This window comes from Sorex fumeus, unplaced genomic scaffold, assembly GCF_029834395.1.
Source record: "Sorex fumeus unplaced genomic scaffold, SorFum_2.1 ptg000044l, whole genome shotgun sequence".
NCBI lineage: Eukaryota > Metazoa > Chordata > Mammalia > Eulipotyphla > Soricidae > Sorex > Sorex fumeus.
The window spans coordinates 9847039-9860997 of NW_026606101.1; the positions used below are offsets into that span (position 1 = coordinate 9847039).

The 13959-nt window shown below is 57.2% G+C and overlaps 1 protein-coding gene across 4 annotated transcripts in view; it reads right to left on the reverse strand.

Moving 5' to 3' along the window:
• Positions 1 to 13959, reverse strand: part of DLGAP4 (DLG associated protein 4) — a 181638-nt gene that overhangs the window by 110446 nt on the left and 57233 nt on the right. Inside the window, exon 1 of one of the 4 annotated variants that reach the window (XM_056121479.1) lies at positions 12844 to 13017. The exons of 1 other annotated variant lie outside the window; for it this stretch is intronic. The gene's annotated coding sequence lies outside the window, so the exon portion shown is untranslated. Of the gene's footprint in view, positions 1 to 12843; positions 13025 to 13959 lie in introns of those variants that run through there. 2 more of the 4 variants (XM_056121481.1, XM_056121482.1) reach the window with 2 other exon arrangements.

Genomic DNA, 13959 nt, shown 5'->3' on the forward strand with positions numbered 1-13959 from the left:
CCCTCCTGACCCCCGGCCCTGGCTCTGCCCTCTGACCCTGTCGCAGTGCCAGGCATTATGTGCCGTAGCTGCTGCCATGGAGGCCGACCAACCTGCCCGCGCTGGGTATCCACGACCCGCACCCCATACCCACTCGCAGCCCCTGTTCTACGCGGGTACAGCCGAGATAAATCCTGCTCAGACGTTCGTGCTTCTTGAGGGCAGGGAGCAGCCCTGCTCGCCACCAGCTTCCCCAGGGCCTGGCACGAGGCCCGGATACTCAGCTCAGCCGGGCGGCGCTGAATGGAGCTCACACTTGCTTCCCACACCTTCCGGCCGCCCCCTTCTACTCCAGCCAGAGGGAAGGACTTGTGGTTCCACGAGGTTCCCCAAGGGGCCGGTGGCTGAGCTGCCCCCAACCCTGGCCCCAGCCAGGCCTTCCTCTCCTTCTGCCCCTTGCGGCCAAGTTTCGGGGTACCGCATGCCCTCAGGGTGAGGCGGGGCACAGCTCTCAACACCCGCAGAACCCGAGCAGATGTTCAGGTTGCAGTCGGTGGGGCAAATGAGGGAGGGGGGGAGAGCACGTGTGTGTGGATGCGCCACATACGTGTGCATGCATGTGCATGTCTGTATGTATAGTGTGTGCACATCTATCCTGTGGGGATGGGCCACTCCCAGTCTACACTGGCGGGGGAAGCTGTCTTTCTCTGTTTGGGGTAGGTGGGTTTGGGTCATTCCTAGCGATGTTCCAACTTACTCCGGCTCAGGGTCAATCCTGTCAGGGCTCCGGGGATCACAGGTGGTGCTGACCGCAGGCAAGGCAAGCGTGTCCACCTGTGTACCAGCTCAGGCCCCACAGCCTCTGTTCTTTCTCCTGCATGTCTGCTTCAGACGATCTCTACTGGGGCAAATTTTAAAAGCCCCGATATTTCCTACGGAGCCATAAGAAGAGGAAAAACGAGTCGGGGAGAGTCCAGGCCATAAAGGCACCTGTCTTTTTTTTTTTTTTTTTTTACAGTTTTTCTAATTCATTTAGAAAATGGAGCGATAGCACAGCGGTAGGGCGTTTGCCTTGCACGCAGCCAACATGGCCGACCCGAGTTCAATTCCTCCGCCCCTCTCGGAGAGCCCAGCAAGCTACCGAGAGTATTCGATATGCCAGACACAGTAATAACAAAGTCTCCAATGGAGACGTTACTGGGCCCGCTCGAGCAAATTTATTTTTTTTCAACCCTTTCTTTCTTTCTTTCTTTCTTTCTTTCTTTCTTTCTTTCTTTTTTTCTTTCTTTCTATGCAGGAGTACTGCTATTTATTCAGCCACTGATTAGGCTGATTGAACTGAAACGCACCCGTCTTGCGAGTGCCTCCCTGGGCCGCAACTTCTGGTTTAAATCCCCAGTACCACGTTAGGGTCTATTCCTTAAGTACCGCTAGGGGTCACTCCTGAGCACAGAGTCAGGAGTAACCCTCAAGACAGTCAGGTGAGCCCTCCCTCCCTCCACCAAAAGCAAAACAAAAGAGAAGGGAAAAGCAGCCACCTTGACAGAGTTCTGGGAGGTGCCAGGCAATGAGTGAGACCCAGCAAAGATGGTGATGACAGTGACAGTGACGACAGAGATTAACGCCCGCTGAGCAGAGCGTGAACCAGGCACCTAAGCCAGCGTTTCTAGCACCACTTCACGGAGGCAGGAAGAGACTCAGCGAGGCGGGGCACCCTGCCCAAGGTCACGGAGACCAGCTGAGCCTCAGTCTCCAATTCCAAGCCTGCTCCCCGGCCAGGCACAGCCTCAGATGCCTGGCTGGTGGGGAGACCACGGCTTCCTGTCACAGATCTGGGCTGCCTTTCAGAGAAAGGCCAGAGCCACAGCCAGGCGGGGGTCAGTCCTGGCACCAACCCTCCCCCTCCCCACACCGCTCCAAAGCACCAGGCCTGGGGTGGACGGAAGTCAGGGAGCCTGGGCTCCACGTCCCCGCGAAGGCTAAAGATTTTCCCAACAGCCGGGGCCAAATTTATCTGCCAATCCCCCAAAGAGCTGATTCCAGCGTCTGTCTGGAAATGTCAGCCCGTGTGCTCGGAGGAACGCAGGGAGAGTTTTCCTCTAAATAGCAGGAAGCATATGGGAGGCGGATGGCGCCCGCCGCCCCAACCTGCCAACTCGTGCTCACGAGGGAGCTCAAAGGGGCCCAGGAGGGTCTGGAATTCCTACTCGAGGTGGGGGCGGGGCACTAGAGACAGAGACAGTGGCAGAGGGGAGGGCACAGGGGGCCCTGTGGGCTCCCAGGTGGGGGCACCTGGGTGGACAGAGACACAGCCTGGGCCCAGAGACAGATGTGAACAAGAACTTGGCACGACAGATGGCAACGTGGCTGTCTCTGAGCGCGCTGAGCACCAGAACCTGGTGGGCACCATATCTGGGTGATCCCACTCTGCAAACAACTGAGATCTGAGCTGCTGTTTCCCCCCTACGAGCACGAAATCAAAAGACTCTGCGTGACAAAGGAGCCTTCCAGAGGCCTGGGGGTGGCTCTGAGCTGGAGCACCTGCCTTGCAGGCTCCGAGGCCCTGAGTTGGATCCCGGCATCGTTCCCATGCTGGACACAAGCCCTGCAGCTCTGCTGCTTGGGATTCCTGGAGCCGTGACAGAGCATATGACTCGCTACACCGCCACCACGCGTGTGCGTACACCAGGATGGAAGGGGGCGGGCCGCCTGGGTCCAGGAGCCAAGTGCGGGATTCCCAGTCAGCGCAGCAACACCACCGAAGGGAAGGGAAGGGTTAAAAGTAATAACTGGGTGGGGGTGGGGTGGCGGAGCAATAGTACAGTGGGTAGGGCAACTGCCTTGCACGTGGGTGACAGGGGTTTGATTCCGGGCCTTCCGTATAGTTCCCCAACTTCTCCCAGGAATGATTCCTGAGTGCAGAGCAAGGGAGTAAGCCCTGAGCACTGTTGGGTGTGAGCCCCAAACCAAAACAACAACAACACCACAATAATAATAACCGGGAGAGTGCCAAAGGTCAGGATGCATGTCTTGCATGCATAAGGCCAAGTTCAACCCTCATGCCATATGCCCTTATCCTCACACTTGCTTCCTGGGCCTAGGCCTGAAGGTCTCTGGAGCACTGCTGGCTACAGCTGGGGAGGTCCCCAGCACAGCAGGGTCTAAGCAGCACCACACTGCCAGATCTCAAACATGAAACTGTACAGCCTGATTCACTCAGCAAGGACAGGAGTGGTGCCCTGGCACCCTGAGGTCTGCCCAAAGACCCAGAAATCAATCCATCCAATAATTTAAAGAGAGAAGGAAGGCCACCACTGCTCCTGAGCAGAATCATACCCAAGGCAGACTCTTGTGCTGAGTGTGGCTCAGCTGCTTCTTGATTACTCCCAGTGATGGGGAGCTCATTAGCACCAGTTCTGTTCTGCAAAGAACTGCCTGTACCGGCGAGGTTTTTCCAGTCAGGAGCTTGTCCCTGCAAGTTTCCCTGGGAGCTGTGTCCCAGACACAGAAAGGCCCCTCTCTTGATGACACTGCCCACCTCTGTATCCCGAACACAGTGACCACACAGTCCCCTTCACTAGCACTTCCTCTGGGCACAGAGCCTGCTCCCCCTGCACACTCCTTGGAACCTTCAGTAAACAGTGGGTTGGGGGGGGGCGCCCATTCTACAGAAGTGCACAGTGAGGCTTCAGGGAAGCCAGTCGGTGGAACCCCAGAGAGCCCACTGGGCCGTGTCCTGCAGGCTTCAGAGACCCTTGCTGGCCCTGCTGAGACCCTCTCACTGACGCTAACACATCCTTGGGCAGGGGGTACCAGAATCCGAGCCCTTAGGGCTCTTGAGCTCACCCCCACTCACCAAGGCTCAGAACATCCTCTTCTGCCCTCCCCAGCACCCAAAGACGCCTGACTAAGTCGACTAAGTGCCCCTTCATACCAGCCGCTGCTACCCCTATGTAGTGCCAAGCTCACCCTCAACTCATTCACCCAACAAGCCCTTCCTGAGTCCCAGCCCCGTCCCACTGGTGCTCCGTTCCATCTCGGGGTCAGAGGCCAGCTCCCCACCCCCACAACGAGGCCTTCCAAGCTCTGGTCTGGGCCGCCCCGTCCAGCTTCAGCGCTGACCAGAGGATGGGCAGAGGCTGGTCCCGATCCTGCTGCGCATTCTCCATCCTTCAGGACACTGCTCAGAGCCACAGGGGCCACTGTCCAGGCTCAGAGACCCCCGAGGTGAGCAGCTTCACCTCTGACCTGCCCCCAGCGGGGGACGCTGTGCCCTGGGCTGACCCAACAGCACCGGGCACACGGAGGAGGGGCTGGCGCTGCTGAGTGTCTGTGGGGTGTGACGACGGGTGATTAAGTGGGGACTGTGGGGCACAGGAAGTGGCAGAGACGGCCTCTCAAACATGGCTCACACATGTCACAGCTTCGATGTCTCAGAAACAAAACCGCTGCTGTCAAAATAAACAGTCACAAACAGTTGATGAATGAGGATTTTGTTGGCTGCTTTCAAACGCTGAAGGGCATCAGGGGTGACGTGGGGTGGCGGGAGCTTGTAGGAGAAAAGCTGTCTGGGTTCAAGGAGACGGGGAGACGAGGGCTTGCTTGAAAGCGGGGCGGGGGGCCAGGGCAGGGGAGAAGCCCGGGTCCATGCCCCAGACCAGCTCCATCCTGCTCCGTGGTGCTGTGTGGATGACTCGGCCCCCCTGAGCCTCAGACTCCTCGCCACACCAACAGTGCTCAGGGCTTACTCCTGGCTCTGAGCTCCGAGGGCACTGAGCAGAAAACCATATACACGTGGTCCTGGGGACGGACCCGGGGTTGGCGGCTGCTCCTGGCTCTATGCCTGGGACTGAGCCAACTCCCAGAGGTGCATAGGGTTCCACACAGCGCCAAGGATCCAAACAAGGGTCAGCCGCACGCCAGGCCACGTCTTAACCCCTGCACTCTCTCCCCAGCCCCAAGAAGCCTGTTTCCTAATAAACAGCTCATGGGAGGCAGAGGGCAGGTGGCTCACCTTGAGATCACACAGGCCGACCGGCCTGGGGCTCGTGACTGCTACCCAGGTCACGAGAGCCTCTGAGCACTGCCTGGAAGAAGATCAAAATCCAAACCTCAGAGTCGAGTTTCCGCCTAAGACCCACTGCGTCCCTACCTCTGGGGGCTGCCTGTGTTGCCTTTTCTGGATGTGAAGGTCATTTCTCTTGGGAAATCCGGTAAGTAGAGGAGGGGGACTGGCTGACTTTAGGTCAGAGCCGATAATTTTGGGGCTGGGGAGCCCCATTCTTCACCCCTTAAGTTCTGGTGCTGCTAAGCCCACTCCTGCACAGACTGACACAGTCTCTGCATTCAGTATTCTTCTGTTTTAGCTTCTGGCTCACGTCGGGCTCAGTGTGCAGGGGTCGCTGCCAACAGAGCTGAGGGACAGCGTGGTCCCCCCCCCCCCCCCCCCCCGCCAGCTGACCCACCAATGCCTCAACGCATTTCTGGGACTTGTTTCTCGCCATTCTGGAGGAAACCTGGGCTTTTCCTCCACGCCGATGTCCTAGCTCCTGTTCGAGAGCCCCAGAGGATAGGAATACAAGGCCGGGGATATAGCTCAGTGGCTGAGCGCTTGCCTTGCATACATGAGGCCCTGGGTTCGATTTCTGGCACCATAAAGGAAGAGAGTATTTTTGCTCTCTCTCATAAAGAACATAGGAATGGGGTTGTAGGGATAGTATGGGGGTTAAGGTGCTTGTCTTGTATTGGCTGACCCCCTTACATCACATGATTCCCCAATCCCTACCCAGCACAGGGCTAGGAGTGCACCACCATCTACACGCACACACACACACACACACACACACACACACACACACACACACTAAGAGGAAATAGCACAGCCTGGAGGAAGCAGAGCTGGGAAGTGATTCCTGACTTGCCAGTTATCAGAAGTCGAATCATTCCACTTCCGTTTACACCAGTTTGGGCTTATTTTTCTGTCGCTTGCATCTGAAAATGTACCTGGATGATATAAGCAGGTTTTCTATTCAAAAAGGTCGATTTTTATGAGCTCACTAACAAAAGAATGTGCTGTGAAGAATTAATTTTTTTTTCTTGAAGTGTTGGGAATCGAACCCAGAACTCATGCCAAATGAGTGATCATGTGAGAACCACATCCCTGCCCCATGAACAGTTTCCTGCTTATTCTTTGGGTGTCTCTCTGGGCAAAAGCCTGCACATGCACACACACACTCACACACACTCATAAACACACATTCACACTCGCACACCTAAACTCATGCACTCCCACTCTGACATACACTCACTCACACACTCTTAAACACTCCCACACACTCTCTCACACACTACTTCCTACGAAACCTCTGATCTTCATCATTTTATGACCTTATTTTTCTCCCAACAATGCTCTTGCTCTGCAGACATGTTTCCATGTCAACAAGTCTAGAGCTACGGTACCATTGCTCCCGCCACTGTCTGGCTGGACTGTAATTTAACTAACCATCGCTCGCTGATAGATAATTGGGCCATTCCTAATTCATCACCGTCATCAAGAAAGGGGCATTGAACTGACTTGTAAAGTGCGGATGTTTGCTCTTGTCGGATGATTTATGATCAAGATTCCGCGATTGCGAGAGCTTGACTTTGAGTCCAAGTTTCTCTGCTTGAGGCTGAAGATTCCGTCAGTGTCTATAAAGTGAGATCCATCCTCCTGGGTGGGTTTAGTGACCATCAAAGTAAAAAGCAAATCTGGGGACCAGGCACCCTATTACCATCCCCGTGGAGAGTTCTCACTGGCAGAGGAAGTGTGCAGGCCGCCAGGAACCAGGTGCTGGCCTGGGGTCCAGTCAGCTGTGTGTGCTCAGTTTAGCTATCCACCCCCTGGGCCTCCTCCCTCAATGGCTGCAGCTCTGGGCTGGTCCTAGTATTCTGTATTTTCATTCATGCAGGCCCCACAGCCACCCTCAGATGCTGTAATTTTTCAGGAGCGACATGTGGTAGCTCATGTGGGGACCACACTCAGTGCGGGGAGCAAACCTGGGATGCCCACTTGCCAGGAAGGTCCTCTAGCCCGCTGACCACCTCCATGGCGAACGATACACTCACGTTTGTTTCACAGGAGAAAATTCCATTTCAGAGGCCAAATGATTTTCCCACAGTTACATCGACCAGAAGGAGTGGCCCAGACCTGCTGATTCCCAGGTTATACCTTCTCCCATTTTACGGGGTCTGGTGGCAAGAGAGGGGAACTGCCCCAGGTGAACCACAGAAACTCTAAAATCCCTGTTCCTTCCCCTGCTCCCCAAGGTGTTGATTTTTTTTTTGCCACACCCAGCGATGCTCAGGGCTTACTTCAGGCTCTGCACTCAGGAATTACTTGTGGCTATGTTTGGGGGACCATATGGGATGCCTGGGATAGAACCCAGATTGGCCACATGCAAAGCAACTGCCCTCACTACTGTGCTATCTCTCCAGCCTTTTTTTTTTTTTTTTTAGCAAATGTGCTTATTTTTTGATAAAAAAATTTTTTTTTTGATTTTGTGGTCATACCCGGCCGTGCTCAGGATTTACTCCTGGCTCTGTGCTCAGGGATCACTCCTGATGGGCTTGGGGGAGCATATGGGGTGCCAGGATCAAACCTGGGTCAACCTCACACAAGGCAAGTACCCTACCGGCTGTACTTTCTCTGGTCCCTGCTCCTCGAGTTCTAACACTCAGGAAGGTCTCCAAATCTGGAAAAGTTTAAAGAGGGTAAACTTTAGGCCTCCTGGGCCCACAAACCGTACTAGAATAGTTCACAAACACAGCCAGACCCACCTGGTATCCTGCTCCCCAAACATTTTTGTCCCCTTTGTTTTGTTTTGGGGTGACACCTGGCGATACCCAGGGGTTACTCCTGGCTCAACACGTAGGAATCACTCCTGGCGGTGCTTGGGGGATGATAAGGGATGCTGGGGAATAAACCCGGGCTGGCCACATGTGAGGCAAACGCCCTACCTGCTCCATTATCTCCCTGGCCCTCCGGAAACTTCTCTATAAACTCTGTCCCCTCAGCCCTAGTTGCACTACGAAGTACTTCCTGGGGCAGGACCTCCAGGTCCCTGGACCTATTTCTAAGGGATGACGTAATAGGTGGTCCCTGGTGATGGACAAAGGGATCATGTCCCTCCACCCAAGCTTCACAGGCTGTGTACGTCACGTCACTGAACACGGAGTAGGTAAGGGAAAGGTGGCAACAGTCAAAGGTTTCTGAACAGACCAGAAACGGATTCACAAACGCACTGTGGATCTGAGCCATTCCCAGCAGCACACTCCCTGGCTGCGTGTCTTGGCTGAAGGAAGCCTGGGAGGGGAAAGTTCCAGAAGCCCTGGTCTACCACTCATCAGGACAGTGGCGTGGGAACGGGTCATCCTCCAGGCCCGCCTGATCACCGCCCCCGTGAGGCGCAGTCCTCCGCCCAGCTGCTGCTTCTCGGCTGGCTTCCTCCCTGCGCCGAGGTGCCCGTGTCTGCAGTGCTGACTGGTTCGGGGGATTATGTAACATCGTCCCTCCCAGGGCTGTGTGCTCGGCGAGGGCCGCGGCCCAGGAGCGCCGGGCACACGGTCAGCGGGCAGGGAACGTGAGCGTGCTGCTGGGCTGGAGCCTGGTCTCAGACACCCTCTGCCGGGCCCCCTTCCGGCCCAAGACCCCTGCCCCGGGGCAGAGGGCTGCCTGGAGCTCTCCTGGCCGGCGCCTACGTGCCTGGGCTCCACACCCAGCAGTGATGCTGCCCACGCAGGACCCGCAGAGCACGCCCACTGCCCACGGGGCTGGCGCGGCCCCCTCCACACCACTCATCTTCCCTCATCTGCAAAATAGGAGTGAGAGTGCCAAGCTCACGAGGCGGTGCTGGGGTGGAGGGAGAGAAGGTATATGCTGGGCGCCAAGCAGGTCCCCAGACAGGGCAGTTCCACCCCAGGGCCAGGTAGCTCAGAGAGTGGGGCCGTCCCTGCCTCAGCTGGGTGACTTTTTTTATTTTTGGCTTTTTTTGGACCACACCTGGCAATGCACAGGGGTTACTCCTGGCTCTGCACTCAGGAATTACCCCTGGTGGTGCTCAGGGATGCTGGGAATTGAACCCGGGTTGGCCATGTGCAAGGCAAATGCCCTACCCGCTGTGCCCGCTGTGCTATTGCTCCAGCCCCACAGCTGGGTGACCTTTGACCTGGAATGATTCCTCAGCATGCCTGAACTCCTCCCCTGGTCTGTGCCTCGGAATACCCCCCCCGCCCGACCCCCACCCCCGGGATCTCCTAAGCAGTGACCAGAAGATCTAGAGGTCACTTCGGATGATACCTGGCCAAGATAGTTCAGTGCTTGGAGCCAGCTAAGGGGTGCTACTTGGGGGTCAGTGTGGCTAGGGGTGGCCAGGACCCCTGGGGTGATGCTTGGGTGTGATGTCAGGGTCTGGCTGGGAGCCTCCATATGCAAGGTCTGCACACCAGCCTGTGTGGTACTTCCTGCGGGCGGCCCAGGATGTCCCTTTCTACGCTTTCTTCCTTGATTAGTGGCTCCATGCCCGGCTCAGACCCGGCCACGTGCAGCTCCGGGACACCTTCAGCTGTGGTGCAGGGTCACAGGCTCCTCCACCGTCTTCTGAGCCTTCACGGTGCCCAAGGCACGGACACATCTTAAGACAAACGGCAGAACCCTGTCTTTTGGGGAGACCCTCCTGTCCTTTTATCCTTGAATCTGAAGTGTTGATGCCAGTCAGGACCAGCCTGTCAGGTTTCTCCTCCCACCTCTCCCACCAGAGCACTCTGACCACCAGACTAATAGTTTTACCTCACTTTCCTCCTCTGCAGAATGGGTACAATGAGCACATCCGCAAGGTTTCGATAAGGCAAGAAAGTTTTCCAAAGATCAACAAAACAAGCAGTTACTGTTCTAATTGTTTTCTAGCTTATTCGATTTTTGTTTTTTTGGCCACTGCTTAGGAGTTTCTCCTGGCAGTGCTTGGGGGACCACATGGGATGCTGGGGATTGAACCTGGGTCGGGTACAGAGCTTTGTACCTCTGTACCATTTCTCTGGCTTTTTTTTTTTCAACTGTAAAATACAACTGTCACTGTCCTCCCATTGTTTATCGATTTGCTCAAGCAGCCCCAGTAACGTCTCCATCGTGAGACTTGTTACTGTGTTTGGCACATCGAATACGTCACGGGGAACTTGCCAGGCTTTGCCGTGCGGGCGCGGTACTCTCGGTAGCTTGCTGGGCTCTCCGAGAGGGGCGGAGGAATCGAACTTGGGTCGGCCATGTTGGCTGCATGCAAGGCAAACGCCCCACCCACTGTGCTATCGCTCCAGCCCATGTTGAAATACAACACACCATGAAAAGTGCCGGTGATGGCACAGCTATTTCCTGTTGTACCATTTTATGGAACAAAGTGTCTGTTAGCACTGACTGTAGAGCAGGAAGAGGATGTGGGCCACTGCTCAGAAACCTTTTTGCCCCTTCCCCAATGCCACAGCCTCTTACGTCCACATGGGTGACCCCTTCCCAGAGGTTTACAGAGCTGTTCCTTTGATTGCCACTAATAAACTGGGGCTGGGGGCAATGACTGTGTGGGCCAGGAAGTGGCCCAAAGGGCTGAGCACCAGCTTTGTAGGCAAAGCCCCAGGTTTGGGGTTTGGTCCCCCAGGCCCACCATCATGGTCCCCTGAGCATTGCTGGCGACCCCCAAGCACCAGACCAGATGTAGCCCCTGAGCATGACCAGGCATGACCCCGAAACAAGCAAACAAAGCTCAAAGCCCATATGTCTCCTCTGTCCTCACCTGGCCAGGCCCCCCTCTCCCACCGCCCCAGCCTGGAGACTCCCCTTCTGACTCCCCCACTTCGACACTCGCCGATTTCTTTAAATAACCAGCTTGTCAGCAAAATAGCAGCAGTCACACCTCCCGCGCTGACGCCCGGGGCCCCCTCTGCTGCGCAGTGCTGACGGCTGCTGCCCCAGCTCCCGAGGAATCCCGTTCCCCATCACGGAGCCACACGGTCTATGGTGCTGCTACTGTCCCTCCCGCCAGGCCTGGCCAGGGGGCCACAGGGGTGGGCACTGCAGGGCAAGCATTTTTCAAAAAAGACAGGAAAGTTGACAGATGAGTCCTCGCCCCCACCTCCGAGTCCTTGCCTCAGTCTCTCCATGGACATCCCACAGGGTCACCTTCCCCAACAAAAAGAGCTCCCCACCAAATAAAGAAGGTTCTTGGTGCAGTGCCAGGCATGTAGTAAGTGCTTAAGCCACACTTTAAAAATTTTTTTTTTTTTTGCTTTCTGGGTCACACCCAGTGATGCTCAGGGGTCACTCCTGGCTCTGCACTCAGGAATTACTCCTGGCGGTGCTCAGGGGACCATATGGGATGCTGGGAATCAAACCTGGGTCGGCCGTGTGCAAGGCAAAGTCCCTGTGCACACAAGGGACTCTCAGACACAGCTCTCCAGAGTCCTCAGCCACGGGCAACAACTGTCAATGGAGAGGCCGGGCCCAGATGGCGGGAGCTAGATGGAGGGTGAGAGCAAATGACTGGGCCCTTTTCACGGTTATTAATAATAAGGCTGGCATGACACGGCTGTGCAGCGCCTTGTTCTCAGAAAAGCCCTTCTCCATACATGATCTGCAGTGAACTTCATGGGTTTCTATCATCCTCCGGCATTAGCATATGATACATATTTACCAGTCTTCTCCCTGCGCACAACCACCCTGCCAGGGCAGCTGGGCAGCCGCTGGCGAAAAATGAACCGAAGACCAGGCAGCCCCGGCTCTGTGGGGAGCGGCCGCTGGCCCGTGTGTTCTTGTGGGGCAGGGGGAAGGCGTGTGAGGGGCCGCCCCACTCCGCTCCTTCCTTCCACAACTATCCACGGCAGCCCGATTTGTGCTCGGCACAATGCCAGCCGCGGGCATCTGGGGAACAGAGCAGCTGTTCCTCACTCTCGGGATGCCAAGAGCAGACGGGCAGGCAGACCGGAACTCGCAGTCCCGTGCAGGCCTGAGTGGTGGCCGAGCGACCCTCAGCAAGCCCCTCAGGGTCATCTGAGCCTCAGTTTCCTTATCTATGAGCTGGGCTAGTTCCCTTTGCAGACTAGTCCAGAGGTGGTGAGTGGATGAGGGGCAGGAACCTGGCGGCCAGTGGGGGCTGTGGCTGGCAGCACGTGGGGAGCTGGTGGTAGGATTCCGCCGGGCTGGGGAGATGCGTGCGTGAGTGCATGTGTGTGTGTGTGTATGTGTATGTGTGCGTGTGTGTGTGTGTGTGTGTGAGAGAGAGAGAGAGAGACCTGTGCCCTCCAGCACAGGTGGCAGATGAGGCCCTGCACCTCATCAATGTTGGGGTTCTGCACGGTGTGGACTGGAAGGGGGATGGGTGGAATAGGATGGAGGGGCAGGAGCCAAGGGGCTTCCCGAGTTGCAGAAACTCTGGAGCGTACCCCCAGCATGGCTGGCTTCCTCGTGGCTCTCTGCTCCCTGGCCCCTCCTGAGTCAGTACCCAACAGCTCTAGCCCCAGGGATGCGACGAAAGCAGGCCTGGGAGGGCAGAGCCGGGCTGACCCCAGACCTCAGCAAGCGGGTTCCCCCTCTGAGACTGTTCTCTCTGCAGGCCAGGGGTTCGCTCCCCCTGGCCCTCCTCCAGGGTCCTGGACACTTGGCTGTGACAAGCAGTGAAACACACAAGGAGCCCAGACACCCCAGAGCTGTCCCAGGGTCGTTTTGGTTCACGTGGCACCACCAGGTGGAACACAGGGCATTCCCAGCACTGCCAAGCGCCGTGGGTGGGTGGGCCTGCTGCAACCCTCACCCCAGAACCCAGGCCTGTGAACGCCACGACTTACCAACCAGCGAGCTGAGTGTCGACCAAAAGTGGGGGCCCGTGGGGGACCAGGAGGCGTCACCGGGGAAGCAGGCATAGGACCATGGGCGGCCACGCACATCCCTCCAGGCACTGGGTTGGAGGCTCGGGCAGGAAGCAGCGAGCGGCAGGGTCCTCCGGCACTGCTCACGCGGGGACCACGAAGTGCCACCGGCAGGGGGCGCGGCCCCGGTGCCTGCGGGAACAGGGGAGAGTGTCAAGTGGGCGGTGCCCCGGCAGCATCCCTCCCCCCTCGAACCCAGGACCCCAGGGGAAGAGGGACCTGCGGAGTGATTGTCATGGAAACCCGGTGTGTCTACACCACTACGCTTTCCAGAGCGCGCAGGGCTTGCGTGTGGGCCCCCGCATTGTTTTCCAGAGTTGCATTTGCATGTCATGCATATTTACGACGCTCTCCCGCACCGCCCACAGGATCCCCCAGCCGCGGGAAGCCCGGCTTCCAGGGCGGCCACCCCCCCACCAGCCTGCTCCTCCTCCTCCCTGCAGCGGGCAGACCGAGTCCCAGCTCAGCCCCTGGGGGGGGCACTCGGGGCACACGGCTGCCCCTTTCCGGGCCTCAGTTTCTCCACCTCTCGAGTGTCTCCTAGGAGGATCAGTGTGGAGGCAAGGGCGACGCAGGTGGGGTCCCAGGCACCCCGCACGCGCCTGCCGAGCACCTTCACGCTCTGCCCCCCGTGTCCCCGGCACCACCACCTCCATCGCCTCCCACGTGGCACGTCTTGTGCGAGAGGCAGAGGGAGACCAGGTGGCCCTCCCCCCCCCACCGCGCGGGAGCAGGTGCCGCTGCTGCTGCCTGCTCGCAGCCGCAGGAACAGGAGGGGCAGAGACGGGCCTCAGGGCTGCCTGCGGGCGCTGGTGGGCAGACCCCGCCCTCACCCTCCTCCTGTGTGTGTGTGTGTATGTTATGTATGTGTGTGTATGTGCATGTGTGTATGTGTGTATGTGCATGTGTGTATGGGTGTGTATGTGTGTGTATGTGTGGGCATGTGGGTGCATGTGTATGTGTATGTGTGTATGTGCATGTGTGTATGCACGTGTATGTGTATGCGTGTATGTGTTTGTGTGTAATGTATGTGTG